The sequence below is a fragment of the Littorina saxatilis genome, linkage group LG17 (assembly GCF_037325665.1).
Source record: "Littorina saxatilis isolate snail1 linkage group LG17, US_GU_Lsax_2.0, whole genome shotgun sequence".
NCBI lineage: Eukaryota > Metazoa > Mollusca > Gastropoda > Littorinimorpha > Littorinidae > Littorina > Littorina saxatilis.
In genome coordinates, this window is record NC_090261.1 from 23,200,531 (window position 1) to 23,223,862 (window position 23,332).

At 40.2% G+C, this 23,332-nt stretch overlaps 1 long non-coding RNA gene across 1 annotated transcript; it reads right to left on the reverse strand.

The window, feature by feature from the left end:
- Positions 1-4,330: 4,330 nt before the first annotated feature.
- Positions 4,331-16,817, reverse strand: LOC138953012 (uncharacterized). Its single transcript, XR_011451469.1, has 2 exons — positions 16,490-16,817; positions 4,331-4,503 (listed from the first exon to the last, which is right to left on the reverse strand). It is a non-coding gene; the product is annotated as an uncharacterized lncRNA (long non-coding RNA).
- Between the last annotated feature and the right edge of the window lie 6,515 nt (positions 16,818-23,332).

Sequence of the window (23,332 nt, forward strand, 5' to 3'; positions counted from 1 at the left end):
AACACAGAACTGAGAACCAAAGCCGCTGATGCATCGGAGAAAGACTTTTTTAAACTGATGAACAACAGTTGCTTTGGTAAGACAATGGAAAACCCACACAAGAGAAAAGATGTTAGACTTGTTACAAGAGAAAATGAGGCCATCAAGCTGACATCCAAACCACAGTATCAAGACTTTAAATACTTTCATGAACAGCTGTATGGTATCTTAATGAAAAAACTTGTAGTCAAGCTTGACAAACCAGTATTCATAGGCTTTACTGTGCTAGAGTTGTCAAAACTGTTGATGCTTGAGTTTTTGTATGATTATTTGAAACCAAGATATCCCAAATCGAGAGTACTTTACACAGACACAGATTCATTCTTACTTGACATTCCAGCGGATGACATTTACAAAGATCTAGAAGCTGAAAGTCCTGCAGTAAAAGGAAAAGATTCTTTTTATGACACTTGCGACTACCCTAAAGAATCACCATTGCACTCAAATGTTAACAAGAAGGTTATTGGAAAGATGAAAGATGAAATGAATGGGAAGATAATTAAGGAGTATGTTGGATTGCGTGCAAAGATGTACAGTGTTGCAAGTGAGAAAGGGGTGGTTAAAAAAGCAAAGGGTGTAAGCAAACAGGTTGTAAAGTCGAGCATATCGCATGATAACTACAAGGAAGCACTGTTTCAGAAGCGAGTGTTTCACCATGACAACCCTAAGATCAGTTCCGCGCTTCATCAGATCAACACAACTATTGTAAACAAGAAATCTTTAGATGCTAATGACACAAAGCGCGTTTATTCATCACCAGAATATTCTTATGCAATTGGCCACTGGAGGACAAACGCGACTCCAAATAGTCTGAGTGTGTAATAAGAATTTTTGTCAATCGGGAAAACCCGCTATGACAGCTTTGTTTTGACTGCAGCGGGGAAAAGGACGTTGCTTGTGAAAGGGGAGTGTTTGTGAAAGGGGAGAAGGCTTTGTTGAGTTTCAAAGCAGCCACCAAGTACACTTGTCAAAGCTTGATTCAATAAACAAGTCATTTGCATAAAGTGCACTCGGTGGCCGCCTGAAAAGGCAGCCTAAATATTGAAGCGTAGTGAAGCGTAGTGAAGCGTAGTGAAGCGTAGTGAAGCGAAGCGTTGAAACAGAGTGACCCAAGCCGCCGGTTTACCAGCAAGACCTACCGTTCACGCGTGAACGGTACTATTTTTAGAATCCTAGAATTCTTGAGAATGTTGGAGCTGGCTTGTTTCTGGTACATGAGGATCTTGTTTCCAGATGGAAGCAAATTCTGGCACTTGCAGCATGCTCTTAATGTTATTTAGCTTGCTGTAAATAAAACGAAAGGGGAGACCAACAGCAAAAAATCCAGGATATCCATAAAGAACACCTGCAACGGCTCGTAATTTCCGTGCATGAACATCGGAATAGCCTGTTTTTGCTTTCAACCAGTCAGCCCAAGTTTCTGTTATTCTCCCTTCTTTCCTCTCCTTCTCCTGCCAGTTTTTACACAGAATTAAAAAGTTGCCAAACTGAATGTAAATCATCATAGTCTGTGCATCTTGTCTAGCTAAATTTCTCACTCCTTTGTTTAATCTTTCTACCATTTCGTCTTCATTTGATGGGTTTTCAAATAATTTCTCAGAAAAAGCTTCTCTGGAAATCGTTGTTTTTATATCAGCTTGATTAGAAATCAGATAATTGTGTAATGCCTGTGGAGTTGTGAGATCATTTCTGCTTTTCTTTACTCCTGTTTTTTCTTTGAACAACTGCTCAATCTTTCTTTTCGGCTTTTTAGGTAATTCTATCGGCCCTTCTTTTACAGCTTTATCTACAATTTGCACCATTTCTTCAAAATACTTCCGATTCTCTAACAAAGTTTTCTTCTCTTCTTCTGTCCAAAATTCTGATGGTGTTGGTGGTGGAAGAGGAATTTCCTGAGCTTGCTCAAAAGCCATACTTTCTGAATCTAACAGTTTTTGGTTAGCTGCTTGCGCTTCACTAATTTCCTGAGCTAATTCTTGTGAAGAAATACTGTCTTGAGACATGAGATTAATCAACAGAAACACAAATTCAAACACTTCTCTCACAGAAAACTGCCACCGCTTCCAACAAGTCTGAACAGCACAACCACCAAAGTAATATGACAAGATATCCCAGCCCCGTTGCTAGCCACAACAAAACATTAGGGTGGACGTGACGTAACTGTTGCTATCACATGATTTAATCTTGTCTTGCCATTGGAGGAATATAGAAGACTAGCTTGCGGCAGGCTGGCTGTTTGTTTTTACCAGATCAATACGGTAGTCTTGGGCTTGGCTACGACGGGCAGATTGGATTAATATTTCAATGGAAACTAAATTTAGCGTTGTATCAGAGAAAGGGGGAATGTACGTTCTGGGTTACTGATTCCGACAGACCCGGCATTGGTTCAAAACAACCTTACTTTACTTTATTTTTTTTGTATGGATTTATGCAGTATTTTTCTGATTTTGTCGCATGTTTCATTTTAGTAAAAGTTTAGTCCAGAAGCCTATTTTGCGTTAATATTTAGGGTCTGTCGGAATCGGTGAGCCAGAACGTACATTCCCCCTTTCTCTCCAGTGACCCAGAACGAATACAAGCCAACGCTCGCAGTTCGATTGCCCTACTTTTCTTTTCTGTTTCCTTAACAAAAAAACAAAAATCATTGACTTTACCTGCTGGTTAACACTCGGTATGATCTGGGTCAGTGGAACATAACTGCTCACTGCGACACCCACACAATGACAGCAGCAGTTTCAACACTGGGTATTGTTGCAGACTTTAGCGCGCTGTCCACGATTTTTTAAAGCACGAAATGCATGATGTTGGAAAGGAGTTTTGCCCTACTTTGATACGTGACGTGGTATCTAACGAGCAGTTTTTACAACATTCCTCTGCGTGACTTCATATCTCGATAGGGATAGGTGAGGTCGGGGTACGTGACGCAATATCTAAACCTCCCTAGTATGGGATCTCGCGCAAACGAATGTCGCGCTACCCTCCCTCTATATCTTCCACCACCAAGACTAAAAGGGGACAAGGGAGTAAACATTTCGTACACCTGGCATAGGAAGTTAAATTGCTCGTGTAAGGGTGACGTAATTTATTCGTTTTTTATTCGTCAGGGGAGTAACATTTTTGTACGAAATGTTTACTCGGAACTCATCTGTCGTGTAATGGGGGAGTACTTTTTTCGTAAAGGGAGTAACATTTTCGTACGAAATTATTACTCCGGAGTAAAAATCTCGTGGGAGTAATTTTCTCGTGTTACACCGGGCCCATTTTGTTGTACCATCACTGACCGCATCACCGAGTCAATCCGCTTGTGGGTGTTATTATTGATTCTCGCGGGCCTTTGAGGATGCGACCCGTGAAGTGGTTATGGTCGACCCTATAAATGTTTGAGGCTGCATGTTCTATAATGAAATGTCTGTGGTGTCGTCTGTTTTTCCGTTGTCGCTTATTGCATTTTATAGGGAGTTAACTATCGATTCCAGGGACGCTCGAGGAAGCAACTGTGTGACTAGTATGATTTGCTGTATCAGCGAGTCTACACGATTGTTTGTTACACCACGGTATAATACGGGGTGGTTGAGTTTCACTCTGTCTGTTTATCTGTCTGTCTGTCTGTATGTCTGTCTGTCTGTCTGTCTGTCTGTCTGTCTGTCTGTCTGTCTGTCTGTCTCTTTCTTTAGACTTGTATCTCTGGTACCTATGGGTCGATTGAGCTGAAATTTGGTGTGTAGCTTGGAATTGGGGTACATACGGTGTGTTTTAAAACTTAGATTCGTACCGATAATAAAAGATGAGATATGAACTTTACATGCCTTTACACAGCCAGCGACGGAATGAACAAGACGATGAAGCGCTTTATGCATGATGGCGACGCGTCTCGACCAAACATTTCTATTGTTGGTTTCACGCTTGCATAGCGACTCTTTCGGCGGAATGTTTCCAAAAAATATGTAAATGTTTGTAAGTTTTCTTTTCAAGTGTCTCTTTTCTCTCTCCAATGTCCACGTGAATGGAACGTAAATTTTAGGTCAAAATTTAGCTCAAAAATTACGTGAATTCTACGTTGACACAACGTAAAAGTTGTGTTTTGGTGCATTTTTCCTGATACAATTGACGTGAATTACACGTCGACACAACGTGAATTTTTGGTTGTGGTTGTGGTTTGGTTTGATTTCGACGTGAATGCAACGTTGAGAGTGAATGTAGGTTTTGGTAAATGTATCCACGCACACACACCAACTTTCACATTCAGTCACAGATCATAAGGACTATTACATGTAACACCATAAACTCAAGATACGATCAACAATTTTATTTCATAACAAAAACATGCATATTATGTTGCGGAGAAATTAAAAATGCACGCAGCTTAGCAGGGCAACAGCACAGCATATTCAATCGATTTCATTCTTTGTCCTGGTGGTCCTCTTCTCCCAGGCAGTCCTCGATGCGCCTCTTTGATGCTGGTCGCTAAACAAAGCAAAGACAGCACATTGATATTAGTGACACCAGAGCCTCCATATAATGTCTGGAGTAGAAATACACATCTTTTCAACTTAGGTCACTTTTTAGTAACTTTCCACTGCCTACTATGTCTCTGGCCTACTGCCAACTGAGTGTTGACACTACATGTATTTCTTTTTAATATATGAAATAAAGCATTATGTCCCTTCTTCGAGCCTTGTTGTGTCAGATTTAGGCCGCAAGCCAAGACAACAAAAGACTGTGGGCCAGTGTGTATTCCTTACATAAGAAATGAAGTATTTCAAACGAAAATTGATCGTTTCAGAACAGTTTGAGGGTATTTTATTTGTATTTGCATCATTAAGACATTTGACCTGGAAGTGAAACTGTCTTTAATCTGTGTACAAGAATTAAATGTTTGTAATTGTCCAAACACAAATAACATCCGTTACTGCTATATATATATATATATATATATATATATATATATATATATATATATATACGAATCACACACACACACACACACACACTCACACACAAACTCACACTAGCGCGTCACCTTATTCCCACTACTATGAGTTATACACAACTACAATAAGCGATAAACGTTTCATATGCTGATCAGGATGCAATGAACTTTGACACGCTCCAATTAAAGCCCATTATAGGGGCCGGTGTCAGTCTCTCTCCTTGAGGATAAAAGGGCTCACAGCCTTTTCAACATTGTTATCAAAATCAAAGTCTTTCGGTAACCTGGAAAGCTCCTCGGAGCTAGTACTGTCTCAATTATCCACCGATCGCCGTAGGTCGAAGTTGAAGACTATCAAGTGTATGCATGTTGTAGAGGTGGGAGGTGCACAGAAAATGGAAGCAATCATTACAATCAAACTTTGTTTGTTAAATACACTACACCTTGTCATCGGAAACTAAAAGTTATTTGGTTTTGGCCTTTTTTTCACAGATTATACATTGTAAATGAAAAAAAGCAAAATGAAGCAATACCAAATAAAAACAAAATGTTCAGAAACATACATGATACATGGGTAGTATCAAAACGGTTGGTTGGTTGGTTAACCTAAGCTTAACGTCCTCACAGAAACTAGTGCCAATTTAGGGACATGAAGTGGTTATATGCTGGGACAAAACGGTTGGGAAAAAGGAGAACTTTAAAGTTGCCATCAAGCAAGAGAGGGATGGGTGGTTTCAACTTGCAAGGGTAATAAGAAAGCAGTGAGAGAGACAATTAAGGGCGACATGTGCGATCAAGTTGAATTTGAAAGTCCAGCACCTATAATTACAAGTTTTCCACGTTATATTTCCAGTGTTATCCATACCAAGAAGGTTCCTTTTTTTCCAACCTTCATCTGTCCGACACGTGCGATCTCACTTTTTCAGTGAGTTATTTTTTCCCTTTAACATCTGGTTGCCAGACTTCCGTCAACCTCTTGTCAAATTTCACACTGTGATTCTCACGTATCTGATCGCTTCTTTAAGAGCACTTGACAGTGTCCAGTCAATCACTTCTTTCAGACGGGTCATAAAATTGCAAAGGCTCCTAAATGCCCCGCTCCTGTACAAACTGTAAGGGGAGGATCTTTGGGGGGGGGGGGGGAGGGGGATCTTAGATTGAGAGGAGACGGAATGCATGGAACGGAATTTTTATGAATCGTTTTGTAGTTTTTGTGTCTGGGGCATGTAAACAAAACAAAAATGAGCAAAATTCTGAGAGAAAAACGGGAGCTTTATCAAAGCAAATTTGTTTTACAGTTGTTGTGATTATTTAACGACAAGAGGAGACACAATACAATTTTTTATACTTTTGATTTCTAAGAGTTGAAATCAATTACGCAGATATATTATAAGTCTACAAAGCCATGACGGTGCCAAAATAGCATGATAGCATTTTTGAATATTTCACTAACCAGAGCAGCAGAATTCTAACTTCATTAAAAAAATCAATCTAATCAAAGAATTTAGTAAGCACTGAAGGCATCGTGATCATTAAAAAATCTCACAACTTAAGAACTTAAATTACGCTTATGCAGTATGTTTCTTCTGATTAATGCAAACACTTTTTTTTCGCAGAGCAGGGACCCGGCATTGATACCGTCACCTGAAAATCAGTGGCTGTGTTGTAAGACCTACATTTTGTAATTGACAATGACTTGAAAAGGCACGTGTCCTAAGCATATAGGAAAGGTAATACATGTACACTCAACGGTGTCTTTTGCACACTGCTATCTGACAAATTATTTAGAGCGGTCATCAGAAGCAGGCGACGATAGTCGAGTGATTTATTACCCACGGGGGGTTGAGGCTGCAGACAATTAACTGTGAACTGAGAAGGGGTAAGCGGTGGGGGCGGAGGGGGTTAAAAGGGGGAGGGAGTGGGGTGGCAGACATAAAATAATGAAAACTTGTTACGGTCCGACTTTGGGTTTGGTGTGTGTTGGCTACGCTGATGTCTCAAGTAGACTCACGTTCATAAGGGGGTGGGTAAATCAACATGGTCGGCAACTTTATGATCCAGGTCGACAAAAGACAGTCAAGTGTGTAATTAGCCAATCAGTCAGATGACATCAAGGTGTCAAGTTCTGAATTCTTCTCATACCACCGTTCCGACCTCATCTCTCGGACAAAAGTTGGACAACCAAGTTTTGGAAGAAATTTTCAAGGAAGAATGACATCACAGGTTTCTGGAAAGCAAGGATTCGGGACAAAAGAAAGAATAACTGACACTATAACACACACACACACACACACACACACACACACACACACACACACACAAACACACACACAGGCACGAACTCAAACAAACACACTGGCACACCACACACACACTGACACCACACACACACACTGACACCACACACACACACACACACTCACACTCACACACTTACGCACGAACACACACATATACAAACTTGCGCGCGCGCGCACTGATTTCTAAACAACAACAACAGTAAGCAGTGAACGATGCATATGCTAATCATGAGGCAAGAAATGAATGTGGCAAGTTTGATTCAACTTTGACCCGCTCTAAATCCCACGTTGTACACAGTCTGTCTCCCTGAGGATAAAAGGGCTCACAGTTTCCAAAACTTGTGATCAAAATCAAAGTCTTTCAGTAACCTGGAAAGCTACTTAGAGTGCTGTCTCAATTATCCCCCTATCGCCGTAGGTCGAAGTTGAGGACTATCAAGTGTATAGGGAGGGGTAGGGGGAGGGTGGAAGGGAATTGTTACGACACGACTTTGTCGTGTAAAAGGAAATGATGGGTGGAACGCGGATATCCGTGGGATGTTCAGACATGGAAATTGCTCAAAAAAACGATTATCTATTAAACTCATAGCTCAAGGATTTCCATTAAGTACTTTTACCCCGCGTTGTACTTGAAGTCCGACACCTAGTGTGAAAACGATCGTTCAATAGTCCAATTACATATTTCTGCCCCTTTTCCCGTTTAACCCCCAAATAACAACAACTACAACAAAGACAGCAAGAGCGACGACGACGACAACAAAATGTTGGAACCAAATTGAAATCATTGCAAACAAGACACCAGTAAATGTCGGACACCTACATGGTGGTTTTCAAGTTCCTCATTTTGTTACATGTCCCCATACAACACTTTACCTATTGATTTTGTTATTTGGTTAGTTAATTTGAAATTAATGTTAAAGTTCCTAATTTGTTATCTAAATTTCGCCATAACGCATTTATTAACTCATTCATTTATGAACTTATTTATGTATCATTTCCCTATTCGTCTATTTGTTTATTTTTTTTATTTCAGTTATTTCGGCATGTAGGTATTTCGGTTGTAAGCAATTCAGTTATAATAAAACAAATTCACCCATTATTAGAAAGGAGAAAACGAATTGGAATGTCGGGTGCACATTCCAAGTTGATCCCTTTTTTAACTAAAAATAGCGCGCGTTATTACTAACAATGCTCTTTTTCAAGCTTATAAAATATAAAGCCCACATGTTAAAATACCTTGACAACTACAAAGTGGGAAATTACAACGACGGTCAACAGTCAGAGTTATATATTGCTTGCAAGCCTGTCCGCCCTGTATCCAAGATATCCCCCATGCACTGGCATGGTCCTAAGAGGACACACTTATTACTCAACAGTAAATTCCAGTAAGCCTTTAGTCGGACTCTGTCATTTGTATGTTTGTGAATGTCACAGAAAAAACCCACAACTCCCAAGATCACGGAAGCATGATTAACCATTCAGTCAATTCAAGGGAATGCACGCTGAAAACGTCCGCTTTCATTTCACCTAAGAGGGGGAGGAAGGTGTTTTGTTAATTTTCTATTGCGGGTACTCGCACGTGTCCAAAGTGTGTGGGAAAAAGAACAAGTCGCGTAAGGCGAAATTATTACATTTAGTCAAGCTGTGGAACTCACAGGATGAAACTGAACGCACTGCATTTTTTCCCAATGACCGTAGTCCGCCGCTCGTACAAAGGGCGGTGAAATTAACGACCCTGTTTAGCGCGGAAGTGGTTGCGCTCTGTTGCATAGCACGCTTTTCTGTACCTCTCTTCGTTTTAACTTTCTGAGCATGTTTTTAATCCAAACATATCATATCTACATGTATATGTTTTTGGAATCAGGAATCGACAGGGAATACGATGAAATTGTTTTTAGATCGATTTCGGAAAATTAATTTTAATCATAATTTTTATATTTTTAATGTTTAGAGCTTGTTTGTAATCCAAATATAACATATGTATACGTTTTTGGAATCAGAAAATGACGAAAAATAAGATGAAAATGTTTTTGGATCGTTTGATAAAAAAATAATTTTATTTACAAGTTTCCGATTTTTAATGACCAAAGTCATTAATTAGTTTTTAAGCCATCAAGCTGAAATGCAATACCAAAGTCCGGCCTTCGTCGAAAATTGCTTTGCCAAAATTTCAATCAATTTGATTGAAAAATAGTGGTTTTGCTGTGCTGCATAGCTGTACCTCTCTTCGTTTGGTTTAAACTGTTTTATTCAACGTTTGTGCATTATTTACAAATAAAAAACGCATATAGAGTAAACAACACAAGCATAATGCTTATAGTGGTGTTTACAGTTTTCTAGAAAAATACATATAAATGGCGGCTATTGTACAGTTTAAATGAAGAGCAAGCATATTTGCCGACGACACGAGTATGTACGTGTCCCTCGATAATACACTTGAACGCACTGAAATTTTGAATTCTGATGCACAACAGATAATGCAATGGGCAAAAAATTGGAAAGTTAATTTTAATCAGTCCAAAACTGAATTATTGACTGTCTCTACTAGAAGACAACCGGAAACATTGCCGCTAAAATTTGGCGAAGAGATATTAATTGAAACCACTGTTCATAAACATTTGGGCGTGTATCTGCAAAATGACTGTAAATGGAATCATCATGTACACTCTATAGTTGTTAAAGCTCGTATTTTAGTTGCATGTTTGCGTTCCTATAAATATCGGCTCAGTCGCAAGGCACTAGAAATGATGTATAAGGCTTTTATTCTTCCTCATTTTGACTATGCAGATGTAATATGGGATAATTGCAATGCAATGTTGGCAGTTGAACTTGAAAAAATGCACCTAGATGCTATTAGAACTATTATCGGAGCTGTTCGTGGAACAAGCCATCAAAAACTTTACAATGAGTCAGGTTTTACAACACTGCAAGAACGGCGCAGAAAACATAAATTGATCGTTTATTTTAAATTAGTTAATGGTCTAGCGCCAGTGTACTTACTTGATTACTTACCATCTCTCATTTCAGCAGTAAATCCGTACCACCGACGCAAACCATATGATAGGCAAATGTTTCGATGTAGAACTGAATTATATAAGCATTCCTTTTTTCCTTCTGCAACATCTTTATGGAATGAATTACCTGATCATATAAAACAAACGAATTCAATTGGTTGTTTTAAAAGATTTTTGTCCAGAGATGACCCTCTAATTCCCCCGTATGTCTACTCTAAAGTTCGAAAAGCAGAAATCATTCATTGTAAATTAAGATTAGAGATAAGCGATTTAAATGCAGATATGTTTAAAAGACATTTGACAAATGATGTTTTCTGCAGGTGTGGTTTTCATGTTGAAAATTGTGAACACTTTTTATTTGACTGTCCATTGTACACGAATGTTAGAGCAACCACTATTGATACTCTACCAGATAATAATAATATTACTGTTTTGTGTGCTATGTACGGTAATAGTGACAAGTCCTTGGCTGAAAACACAGCGCTGTTTTATCAGATTCAGAAATTTATATTAGACAGCAAACGTTTTTGTTAACACCATATGTTTAGTCATTTTGTTACTAGAGCATTGAATTGATCTATAGTGGATGCAATATCTCTCTCTCTCTCTCTCTCTCTCTCTCTCTCTCTCTCTCTCTCTCTCTCTCTCTCTCTCTATCTCTCTCTCTCTCTCTCTCTCTCTCTCTCCCTGTATCTGATTGTCCTCTGTGTCTCTATGTGTGTGTCTGTGTGTGTGTGTGTGTGTGTGTGTGTGTGTGTGTGTGTGTGTGTGTGTGTGTGTGTGTGTGTGTGTGTGTGTGTGTGTGTGCACGTGTGTGTGTGCACGTGTGTGTGTGCACGTGTGTGTGTGTGAGTGTGCGTTGTGTGTGTGTGAGATTTCCGTACCACTGTTGCTATAGTTATCGTTGTTGTTGTTTTTGTTTTCATTTGTTTAAATATCATGCATTTACAATATTGTCCGCCACATTACTCGTTTGTTTCTAAGAGCACATTTATAAGTTTATCTTGTTGTGCTCCCTTAATTACAATTTTCAATTACGGCTTTGTATTTATGCAACTGAATAAAACTGTTTAAACCAAGAGCAAGCAAACATGAAAAGAAAATTGAATGAAAAATGTACATCAAAACAAAAATCCGTTTTAGAATACATATATTATATTTTTCGTTTTAACTTTGTGAGCGTGTTTTTAATCCAAACATATCATATCTATATGTTTTTTTGAATCAGGAACCGACAAGGAATAAGACGAAATTGTTTTTAAATCGATTTCGGAAATTTGATTTTGATAATAATTTTTATATTTTTAATTTTCAGAGCTTGTTTTTAATCCAAATATAACATATTTATATGTTTTTTGAATCAGATAATGACGCAGAATAAGATGGAATTGTTTTTGGAACGTTTGATAAAAAAAAAATTTTTAATTACAAGTTTCCGATTTTTAACGACCAAACTCACTCATTAGTTTTTAAGCCACCAAGCTGAAATGCAATACCGAAGTCCGGCCTTTGTCGAAGATTGCGTGGCCAAAATTTCAATCAATTTGATTGAAAAATGAGGGTGTGACAGTGCCGCCTCAACTTTTACAAAAAGCCGGATATAACGTCATCAAAGGTATTAATTGAAAAAAGGAAAAAAAATGTCCGGGGATATCATTCCCAGGAACTCTCATGTAAAATTTCATAAAGATCGGTCCAGTAGTTTAGTCTGAATCGCTCTACACACACACACGCACAGACACACACAGACACACAGACACACACACACATCACGACCCTCGTCTCGATTCCCCCTCTATGGACATTCTGTGAGTTCGACAGCTTGACTAAATGTTGTATTTTTGCCTTACGCGACTTGTTTTTTGCTGTTTGTTTCTCTCTTTTTCTTTATTTTTTCTTATATGTCTGTAATGAACACTTTAAAATGAAGAGGAAAAACACTACCCACGATCCTCTCAACGAAACAGTACATTAAAAAACCTGCGCACGCGCACACACACACAAGCACAACTTTTCGAGAAAACATTGGCTGCATTTTTTTTTTACTGGTGAGCGTACCCTAAGAAGAAATTCAACATGTGTTGTCCATATGATTTGCCCGTTCGGTTTTCTTTTGTTCTCATACGCGAGATGTCTCAAGAGGACCCATTTTGGCAAAGTTTAGAGGAGGGGGGGGGGGGAGGGGGGAGCATGTCCGTAATTTTATTATCCAAGTGAACAAACGATCGACAAAAGCCCGACAAAAGACTGCCAAGTGCCGTAAATGAGTCAGGTAAGATCAAGGTGCGATTTTTGACTTGTACTTCATACCAGTTTTCCTCGCCTCTTCTCTCCTTAACAAAGGTCTAGCAACAAAGTTTGGGGGGTGTAATCTCATAAGGAGTGACATAATATCACATGCGAATATGAGGGAACGAGACAGAAGAATGAATAAAACAGCCGCTATTACGCTATCTGTGTTGTGGCTGGGAGAAAAAAGAAAAAGAAAGAATACCGTCCAACTAACACGAAGAAGAATGGGAAAAAATCTTAAATAAAGGGAGAGGTACAAAGGTTGCGATTCATCTCGGCTAGATATTATTCACGATTTTTGTAAACATACATGTAGTAAGCCTATACTCGCATCAGACACATATTTTACATGTATCAGCATCCTACATTTTGTCCGTGTCTGCCTTCTGGCCGGGTTTGCGATTTCTACATATTATATTCATGTGTTCTTCTCTCTGACAGTGCGGGCTCAACTTTTACAAACGGGAAAATATGACATCAAATAATGCTATCAAATATCGGAGAACAGCCACACAAGCGAATGCTCTCAAGAATATGTAAACCAATGTTCATCAAAATCCGTCAGGTAGCACACACACCCACACACACACACACACACACACACACACACACACACAGTCCGAGTGTTTCATTACTTGAATGGGGTGTGCACGTTAAAGATCCCACGATTGACAAAAGGGTCTTTCCTGGCAAAATTGTATTGGCATAGATAAAAATGTCCACCAAAATACCCGTGTGACTTGGAATAATAGGCCGTGAAAAGTAGGATATGCGCCGAAATGGCTGCGATCTGCTGGCCGATGTGAATGCGTGATGTATTTTGTAACAAAATTCCATCTCACACAGCATAGATAACAAGGAACTTAGTCGATAAATATCGACAGGGGGCCGACAAATGGTTTAAATGGGAAATGCCTGTATATGGGTGTGGGTTTGAAACAAACAAACAAACCAACCCATGTGAACCCCGGGCCGCAGGCCTTCGATGTAGTGATTGAAAAAAAAAGGATGTTCTCAAATGGTTCAATTCTCATTTGGTCTGATTCTCAAATGGTACCGGTATACTCCCCCCCCCCCCCCTGGCCGCAGGCCTAGGAGTAAAATTTTTATAGACACTGACCTTCTTCCCAGGGGTCATTGACCCAGTTTTAGCTATGAGAGGTGGTTCGCCCAGAGGCTGTAGAGTATACTGGGGCGGTCTCTTTGATGTCTTGAGAGGAAACTTGGCCAGGGTAGTACATGCACCAGAACTGGTGGACACCAAGGACAAACATGAAATCGAAGCAGTTTGCTTTCAGAGAGAACGGTCGTCAGCAACTCAAACTTCTCTGTTTTCTTTTCTTTTTTTTAATCTGACTTTCTTTGTGGCCCCCTGACTCCGCCCCCTCCCTCTGTAAGGACCCTCCTCCACAAGGACCGATTTTTGTCAACATTTTAAAGGTCGCTAGAGAGGGGTTCCACTGTATGACCTAACCGCTACTGGCAGACGGCCTCAATCTTCACGCGCAAAGACGAGATTAATAGGTGCTCGGTTTTGGTATTTTGAATTACATTACATTAAACCTTTGTTGGGTTTCATGGTCATGGCAACAGCCATAATAATATTACATGATGTATAATATCATATTTCAGCATATGTGAATTACATGTCATCATACTAAACTGTCATACATTTTTATTCCTACATTATTCTGATTGATCACAACCAAACCTACTATCATTGGACACATCCAAATGCAAGCGCCTGTTCTTGACAATTTCTCTCTGATCTAAATATAAAATCAGTGCAATTTCCTGGGTCGGGCTTTGCCACAGACACTCACGGTTTGGCCTGTAGGTAAAATGTACAATGTATTTTCTGATTTGTGCACAAAAGCTTTTTTTCTTTTTTCTTTTTTTTAACATAACAATGTTTAATGTCACTGTATGTTTAAAAGACCATGGTCATATTTGTAAAAAAAATGTTAAATTAGAAAATAAATAACATTTTGGTTCATGATTTTTCCTACACCTGTGCTAAAAATAAGAAATAAAAATGTCGGGTATATAAGTCACTCAAATACAGCTAGGTATGAATGGCTCGGTTTGAGTTTGTTGCAGTTGACCCTGCACAATGCGACATATCATGTTTTTGTTGAACAATTTTGACGTCACCCCTCCCATAGGGTGACGTATTTCACAACTTCCTGTGTTACACAAACTCTGTGATGACCAATTTTGACGTCACCCCTCCCATAGGGTGACGGATTTCACAACTTTCTACAGATGAACAATTTTGACGTCACCCCTCCCATAGGGTGACGGATGTCACAACTTCCTGTGTACACAAACTGATGACGTATTTCACAACAAAATGGCGCTGCCCATGGTCAACCTCGAAACTATCCGTATAGAATGGGGGCGTCCTCGCCCCCATAAAAATCCCTGCGCCTTGAATATGTGCACGATATAAATTGCACAAAATAAAAATACAAAAATAAATAAATAAATCCCTGCGCTTAGAACTGTACCCACGGAATACGCGCGATATAAGCCTCATATATTGATTGATTGATTGATTCAGTGAATGTGAAAAGACTATGGGTAGTCGTCTAAGACAGGTTAAAATCAGTCTAACGAATGACTACACAAACCTGCATGTGTCAGGTTTTAATTTTTGTTTGTTTGGTCTTTCTTTATTTTGTTTTGTTATTTTGTACGTTCGTTGATAAAATGCCGTCCCAACCTGCCGCCCACACACACACACACACACCACACACACACACACACACATTATAATCCCCCCTCCCGAATCCCCTCCCCCATTCTCCACCCGATAGCTCCTCTTTGTCTCACTCTCTCCTCCTTACAAATAACAATTTGATACGTTCATCTTTAATCCACCCCCCTCCCCGAATCACCTCCCCATTCTCCACCCGATAGCTCCTCTTTGTCTCGCTCTCTCCCCCGGTGTGACGTTTTCATCTTTCGCCGTGTTGATATTTCGCTTCTCGGCCTCGTTGAACTAGAATAAACTCTACACTGAACAAAACACCCTACGATAGTACTGATGAGCGACCTTGTGTACCTTACATTCATGGGGCCAAATTTGTCCAACCAATTTGTTTTATTTAACTTAGAAATTTGATTCATCCTAAAATGTTTCCTTCTTACTCAAGGGACGTAACCACTCAGTACACGTTTTCGAAGAATTAGATTTTTGGGTTGAAATCTATTAAATTTTACCACCAATTTTCTTCACATGCAAGAAACTGACATGCTTTTCGTCCTTAAATAATTTCGCTTCTTAATTTTACCAGGAAACAACATTTCAGTCTTGAGTATATGTCGAGGGGGAAATATGTACACAGGCGAAAGATTGAAATCGTGACACCGGCAGCTAGGGTATCTCGGCTGCCTACTTGAGTGAGTAACAGAACAGGTCGACAAAAGACAGTCAAGTATGTAATGAGCCAATGTGTCAAGTTCTAAATTCTCCTCATACCACTGTCCGCTGGGCAGATTCACTTGAACTTGAAGCAGCTTGTCTGGATACATCGTCCTCCCTCAAGATCGTAAAATGCCCAATTAAGTACTTGAGATATCAATGGCCGCCCCCGCTTTCAGTCTCATGCACTGAGCTAGTCTGATTAAACAGCTTTCTAAAGGTTGCGTCCGTCTATGTGAAACGTGTTTTTCCTTTGTGTTCCACTGCTTGTGACCCATTGTTTCGCTATACTGACTCAAAAGTTGAGTCTAAAAGAATGTGTATCCCTTGAACTGAGTTAGGGCTGACATTGTGACTATTGGAAAGACCCGCCATCTTTGACCGGTCCGTTTCCAATCATGGTCTCCACAATCAAGTAATCTGTGCATGTGTACATGGAGTACAATAAGTGATAACGTCTCATGTGGAACAACTGAAAACAACTTACCTTCGAGTTGATTACGATGAATATTTTAGTCCTGAAAGTGTTCACCAAAGTTGAAAACCAAATTTGGGATACACAAAGTCGACCGTGGCCATCACCGGAGAACACTGTCGGTTAGTAACGCGTCTTTTTTTGGGAGGGAAAGTTTCGCACTCGCAAATCCATTTAACTCAGCAAATTCCTTGAAACAATATGCATTTATGTTATACTCTTTTCGTCTTACACAATCAGTGAACCTCTATGTTTGACCGAACATTAATTGAATAGAATATTACGAAACTAAAAATGCAGGTGAAAAAACCGAAATGATTGACAAAGTTTCGACGTTGTCTCTCTCTGTCTCTCTCTGACTTTCTCTGTCTCCCTCTCTCCCCTCTGTCTCCCTCTCTGTCTCTCTCTATCTCTCTCTCTCCCTCTCTGTCTCTGTCTGTCTCTCTGTCTGTCTGTCTGTCTGTCTCTCTCTCTTTCTCTCTCTCTCTCTCTCTCTCTCTCTCTCTCTCTCTCTCTCTCTCTCTCTCTCTCTCTCCCGACCCCCAGCCCCAATTTTTGGAAGGTTAGAAACTAGAGGACGTACATTTCCGTACAGTCACCATAAAATCTTCATTATGAATGCAAAAATGTTAACAAAATCGGCAAACCATAAAAGAACATGAAAAAAGGAAAGAGGTGCATTTTAAGGCTGTTGGGTTCTGGCTCTCAAAATCCGTTCAGCAGAATGAGTTCGCATGTAACTGAAACTATTCTTAAAAGTTACTTGGTGATTTTAAAAGCTTGATAACACAAGTCCCATGATTTTAGACATGCTACAATGCCTTTAATCGAAGAAAGTTTGCGTTCTTGGCCGAGTCAATGCAGCTGGCTCGAAAATCACCTCCCTTGGACGCGTGACGTCTATAGCGGAATCGGCCGGGTGGAACGGCGCTCTCTTTTGCCGTGCAATGGGCGCAATTGGGTAGTCTAGTCATGTCCTCAAGAATACTTCAAAGGTAGGTCAAGAGAAACTAAGGACGGGGTGCGAGGGTGACTTCTCCCAGGTTGTAACATTTCAAACAATAAATAACGGAGTTCATAACATGTATTCTGCTCCCTTCCTGCTTTTTCAGGTGTAATTCCCACTTGAACCCTGTTTTAGTTCAACTTATTGGCAGATATATTGTCACGCGCCGAGGGACACAAACACACACTCACACACACACACACGCACGCACGCACGCACGCACGCACACACACACACACACACACACACACACACACATACACACACACATACACACACAGCCACCCACAAACACACATACACAAACTGATGTGACACACACACACACACATAAACTGATGTCACACATACACACACACACACACACACACACACACACACACACACACACACACACACACACACCCTAACACGTGTACACACACACACACACTAACACGTGTAATCACACACACACACACACACACACACACACACACACACACACACACACACACGCACGTATAGACAATCACAGAGATTAGGTTCATGTATTCTGCCCCCCTCTCGCCAATTTACAAAATACAACAAGAGGTTTGATGAGCACAGTAGATCAACTTTAAACGTACACAATTATATTTTTAGCATTACTTTTCAATTCTCGTTGATGCATTAATGATGCCAGAAAATGTAACCGGACGCATTTGGAACGCCAAAGCAATTAAATACATTGCGCGGTACATCGGCGCTTAATTTCATAACGTCTGACTGAGTCATTTGTTATTCGGTGATAGTTTCGCACATATCTATCTTCTGTATTTGAAAATCTGTTCACCTTACGTAATTTTCAAAGGTACATTTCTTTGATAAACGATACGAAACCGTGCAGGTGAAAAATTGGTAATGACTGACGTAGGATTCGTTGTGGATTTCACGTTGAGGGCACGTTGGCGATCAATCAAACCCCAACGTTGTGTGTTTACGTTGAAACTACGTTGTAGGAACGTTTGTTGTATCAAACTAACTTTTGTTTTTAAATCACGTGAATTTCACGTGAAAATCACGTGAGTATACCAACGTTGTTCGAACACCAGAAAATCACAATAATACAACGTCGATTTTACGTTGCTTTTTAAGGTGGAATCCACGTGAAATTTACGTTATGTACCAACGTGTAAAAAACAAAAAAACACAACGGTAACGCAACGTTGCTTTCACGTTGTGTTTTTTGGTTGGATCCACGTAAATTTCACGTAATCTTCGCAACATTTGTAAGACACCAAAATGCAACGTGAAATTCACGTAAAATTTACGTTGTATTACAACGTCGAAAGAACACCAAAATCTCACAATGACACAACGTTGGTTTTACGTTGCGTTTTTTGGTTGGCTCAACGTAAATTTCACGTAAAGTTCGCAACGTTGCTAATGACACGAAAAATTCACATTTTCGCAACGTCGTATTTACGTTGTGTGTTTGCTGGGAGTCGTGTCCCCGTAAGTAGGCTACCCACAGACAGACAGATCTCGGCGGCATTTGACACCATCGACCACGACGTCCTCCTAAAGAGACTACAGTTCACGTTTGGAATTGCCGACAAAGCCTTCCAATGGTTCGTGTCATATCTCTCTGAACGCTTTCAAAGAGTACAAATAGGTCAAAAAGAATCATCCCCTGTTCCCCTGAAGCACGGAGTACCTCAGGGCTCTGTTCTAGGCCCGGTTCTGTTTACACTATACACACAGGACCTATCTGACGTCATCTCGAGGCATGGCTGCGAACACCACAAGTATGCCGACGACACCCAAATAGAGGATTCTGCTCCCCCCAGTGATTTTCCAAAAGTGGTTAAAAACACTGAGCGCTGCATTGAGTCAGTTAAAGACTGGATGATAGACAATAAACTTAAGCTGAATGACTCAAAAACTGAGGTGATGCTGTCAGGCTCAAGGCATGCTTTAAATCAGATTGACTGTACTTCCCTGACAATAGGCGACACTCAGATTGTCTCCCAAACCGCTGTTAAGGACCTAGGCGTGTACCTGGACTCTGCTCTGACAATGCAAAAACACATTAGTTTTGTTTGTAAATGTGCCTTTTTTGATTTGCGCAAGATTTCCTCTGTGAGATCATTCCTGACACTCCAAGCCACTGTTCAACTTGTCTCCTCTCTGATCCTGAGTCGACTTGACTACTGCAACTCATTGCTTGCCGGCCTCCCCACTGAAGAACTTGATCGCTTACAGAGAGTCCAGAACAGTGCTGCTAGGCTCATTCTGCAGAAGTCTAAGAAAGACCATGTCACTCCCCTACTTACCACCCTTCACTGGCTTCCTATGAAGTATAGAATCGAGTACAAGCTGGCTCTGTTAGGGTACCGCTGTTTTGAGAAATCACTTTCCCCCTATTTGTCCCATTCGCTCAGTATCTACGAGCCATCCCGTTCTCTCAGATCCTCCTCTGAAAAACTCCTTCGCATCCCCAAAACCAGGACCAAGACCTTTGGTGAAAGAACCTTTAGGTACCAGATTCCGACCGTCTGGAACTCGCTTCCAAGTTCTATCCGTGACTCCAGCAGCCTTTCCTCCTTCAAAACACAACTCAAAACATACCTGTTTCGTAAAGCCTTTGCTTAGCCTGAGTAGACTCTCCACAACTCTATTCTGTTTTGGAACTCTCTACCCTGTATGTGCTTTATGGTCTATTTGTCAATGGTATCTTTGTGCGTGCGCGTGCGTGCGTGTGTGTGTGTGTGTGTGTGTGTGTGTGTGTTTACTTTTAACATTGTACGCTAAGTTTTGCTCAGTGCTTGGGATCTTGGTGTATGCTTTGTATGCTTGTTGATTTGTGCTAGTTTATTCTATAATGAATTTGTAAAGCGCCTGGAGCCAATTGATGGGACTCGCGCTATAGAAAAGTTATTTATTATTATTATCATTATTATTATTATTATTGTTATCTAGCGTCTCCCACTCTTGCACCGTGTCTATGCTTACTGTGTGTGTGTATGTGTGACCATAGGAAGGGATATCTATGGTGTGACGGAGTGATTGAGTTTGTGTTACTGTTTGTCGATTTCTGACGGGAGCCTTGAAGGCTTCGCCTCTTGTTTAATATCTCTCTTTCCTTTATGGTTGTGCTTGCGATTCATGCGGTGTGTGTGTGTGTGTGTGTGTGTGTGTACACTTGTGTTCGTGAACGCTACTGCGTGCTTTGACATTGGAGTCAGTTTCAGAATAGGCCAATCGATCACACACACACACACACACACACACACACACACACACACACACACACACACACACACACACACACACACACAAAGAAACAAGCACACACACACACACACCCAAACACACACACACACAAAGAAACAAACACACACAAAGAAACAAACACACACACACACACACACACACACACACACACACACACACACACACACACACACATACCGTAAGAAAGCTTGACAAAGAAATAAGTCAACAAGTTTATTGTCACACTTTGGTAGTTATATTCTGACGAACATTGATTCCATTTTTGTCAACATCACAACATGGTCAAGAACACCATCAGGTCTCCTCACGTAAGGTCACGAAAAACAACAACATTTTATCCCCTCATAAAAATTGTACAACACCACTTACAGCAATCATACACCCACTTTCATGCACGAACATTCATAAATATTTTGTATATTTTTTGTTTTCGCATAAAGCATTTTCGTTAGACTTAGCAGCTCATTCACATATTTATACCAATAAATATACACATATCTCTACTAGACGTCATAATCCAAAGTAAGTATAGTGTGTGTGTTTGTGTGTGTTGGGGGGGGGGGGGGGGCAAAAAAAGCGTAGGTTGGGGTGGGGGTGAGGGAGAGGGTCAGGTCTGCGTTCATTGACAAGTTGATAGTTTGAAAGTAATTTTTGTTAAACAGGCGAGTTTCACAATCGAACCAGAAACAGAAAATGAAACATACCACCCAGGAACATTCCGCTATGTACCGGAAATACAAACCGGAAAATGTGTGCTTGTTCCTATCGACATGAAAGAGAAATGGGGAACAAAAACCGCTCTTTCTGTTCAAGTGTGAAACACTTCAAGCTTTCGAAGACTGCAAAGAAACACTTTACTTTTGAAGATTTCGACGAATTCTACATTGACACCATGCCAAAATTAACCGGTAAAAATACTGTAAAAATGTTGTTCCAAACACACAAAATTACTACAATCGTATCTTCCGCTTTGCTCCTCTCGCAGGCGCATGAAACATTTCACTTTTGACAACTCTATAAAGCTCAAATTGAACAGAAAAGCCGCCGAACTGGCGCACAAAAAAAAGCAAAGCCTGTGTTCATTGATCCCAAGCTACATCACAATCAAAACCAGAAGAAAACACAGAGTATAAATAACCGATCCCTAAACATACTTGCAATGTTCTCATTTACACACAAGAGACCAATAACGCAGGAAGTTACATGGGAAGTGATACATGCGTACAGATATTCCAAAAGTAGAGAACTGGAAAAATACAAAATGCTTACACAATCTGAGAGTACGAACAGACTTCACAAAAAGAATTCAGGACGGGGGTAGGAGTCGAGTGTTGGGTGTTACGAGACAACAGGATAAAGCACATCAACGTGGTGGATAGGGTGATGCGGGGTGGGGGGGGGGGGGGGGGGCACCTTATCATTAGCAGACGGATTTTATCCACATAGCTTTTCGTCTCAGCAAATATGTACGAATAAAAAAAAGCAATTAATCAATCAATAACGTTCCTCTTTGACATTCACAACGGCATACTAAATAAAGAATTATACAGCTAAGCACAAATGTGATCATTAACAAATACCAAGCTATAACAAAATATCGCGCCCGTCATTTAATAAGCATTGTTTCAACGGAAACAGGTGTGTAAATGTAGCCAGTGAAATCAACCGGTACTTTCTCAAAGCAATTTTGCATGAAACTGACTTTCTTTATTTGGTGTTTAACGTCGTTTTCAACCACGAAGGTTATATCGCGACGGGGAAAGGGGGGAGATGGGATAGAGCCACTTGTCAATTGTTTCTTGTTCACAAAAGCACTAATCAAAAATTTGCTCCAGGGGCTTGCAACGTTACTGGGAGAATGCAAGTTTCCAGTACAAAGGACTTAACATTTCTTACATACTGCTTGACTAAAATCTTTACAAAAATTGACTATATTCTATACAAGAAACACTTAACAAGGGTAAAAGGAGAAACAGAATCCGTTAGTCGCCTCTTACGACATGCTGGGGAGCATCGGGTAAATTCTTCCCCCTAACCCGCGGGGGGTATGAAACTGACTGAGAACATCACATGAAACTGACAAATATCGCACGAAATTGACTACTTGTCGCAAAAAATTGACTACCTGTCGCAAAAATAAATGACTACTTGTCGCACGAAATTGACTACTTGTTGCATGGAACTTATAAACGGCACAAAACTATGAACGCAATGGTAATAACATTGACTTACTCCTTATCAGTCTTCATCACAGACACACGATTCTAGACACTACGCCATACATAATTCTGACGCTTAAAGGCACAGTTCTTCCTGTGTCAACAATTTCGGCTAAGGCCAAAAAAAAAAATTGTCTGTTTCTGGTAACATGGCTAAAAAAAATAGGGTCGGTAGGTAGGGATTTTTATTTTTTTTCCCCCAAATGTAGACCAATAAAACTAACTTTAAAAATCGCGCAAAGAGACTGGATTCACTATACATAGAGACAAGACACTCAACACATTTACAAATCGTCAGCGGACTTTCGTTTTCACATGTTTTTGTTGTTCATTTTCTCACCCTGTCCTTTACCACCCCCCCCCCCCCAAAAA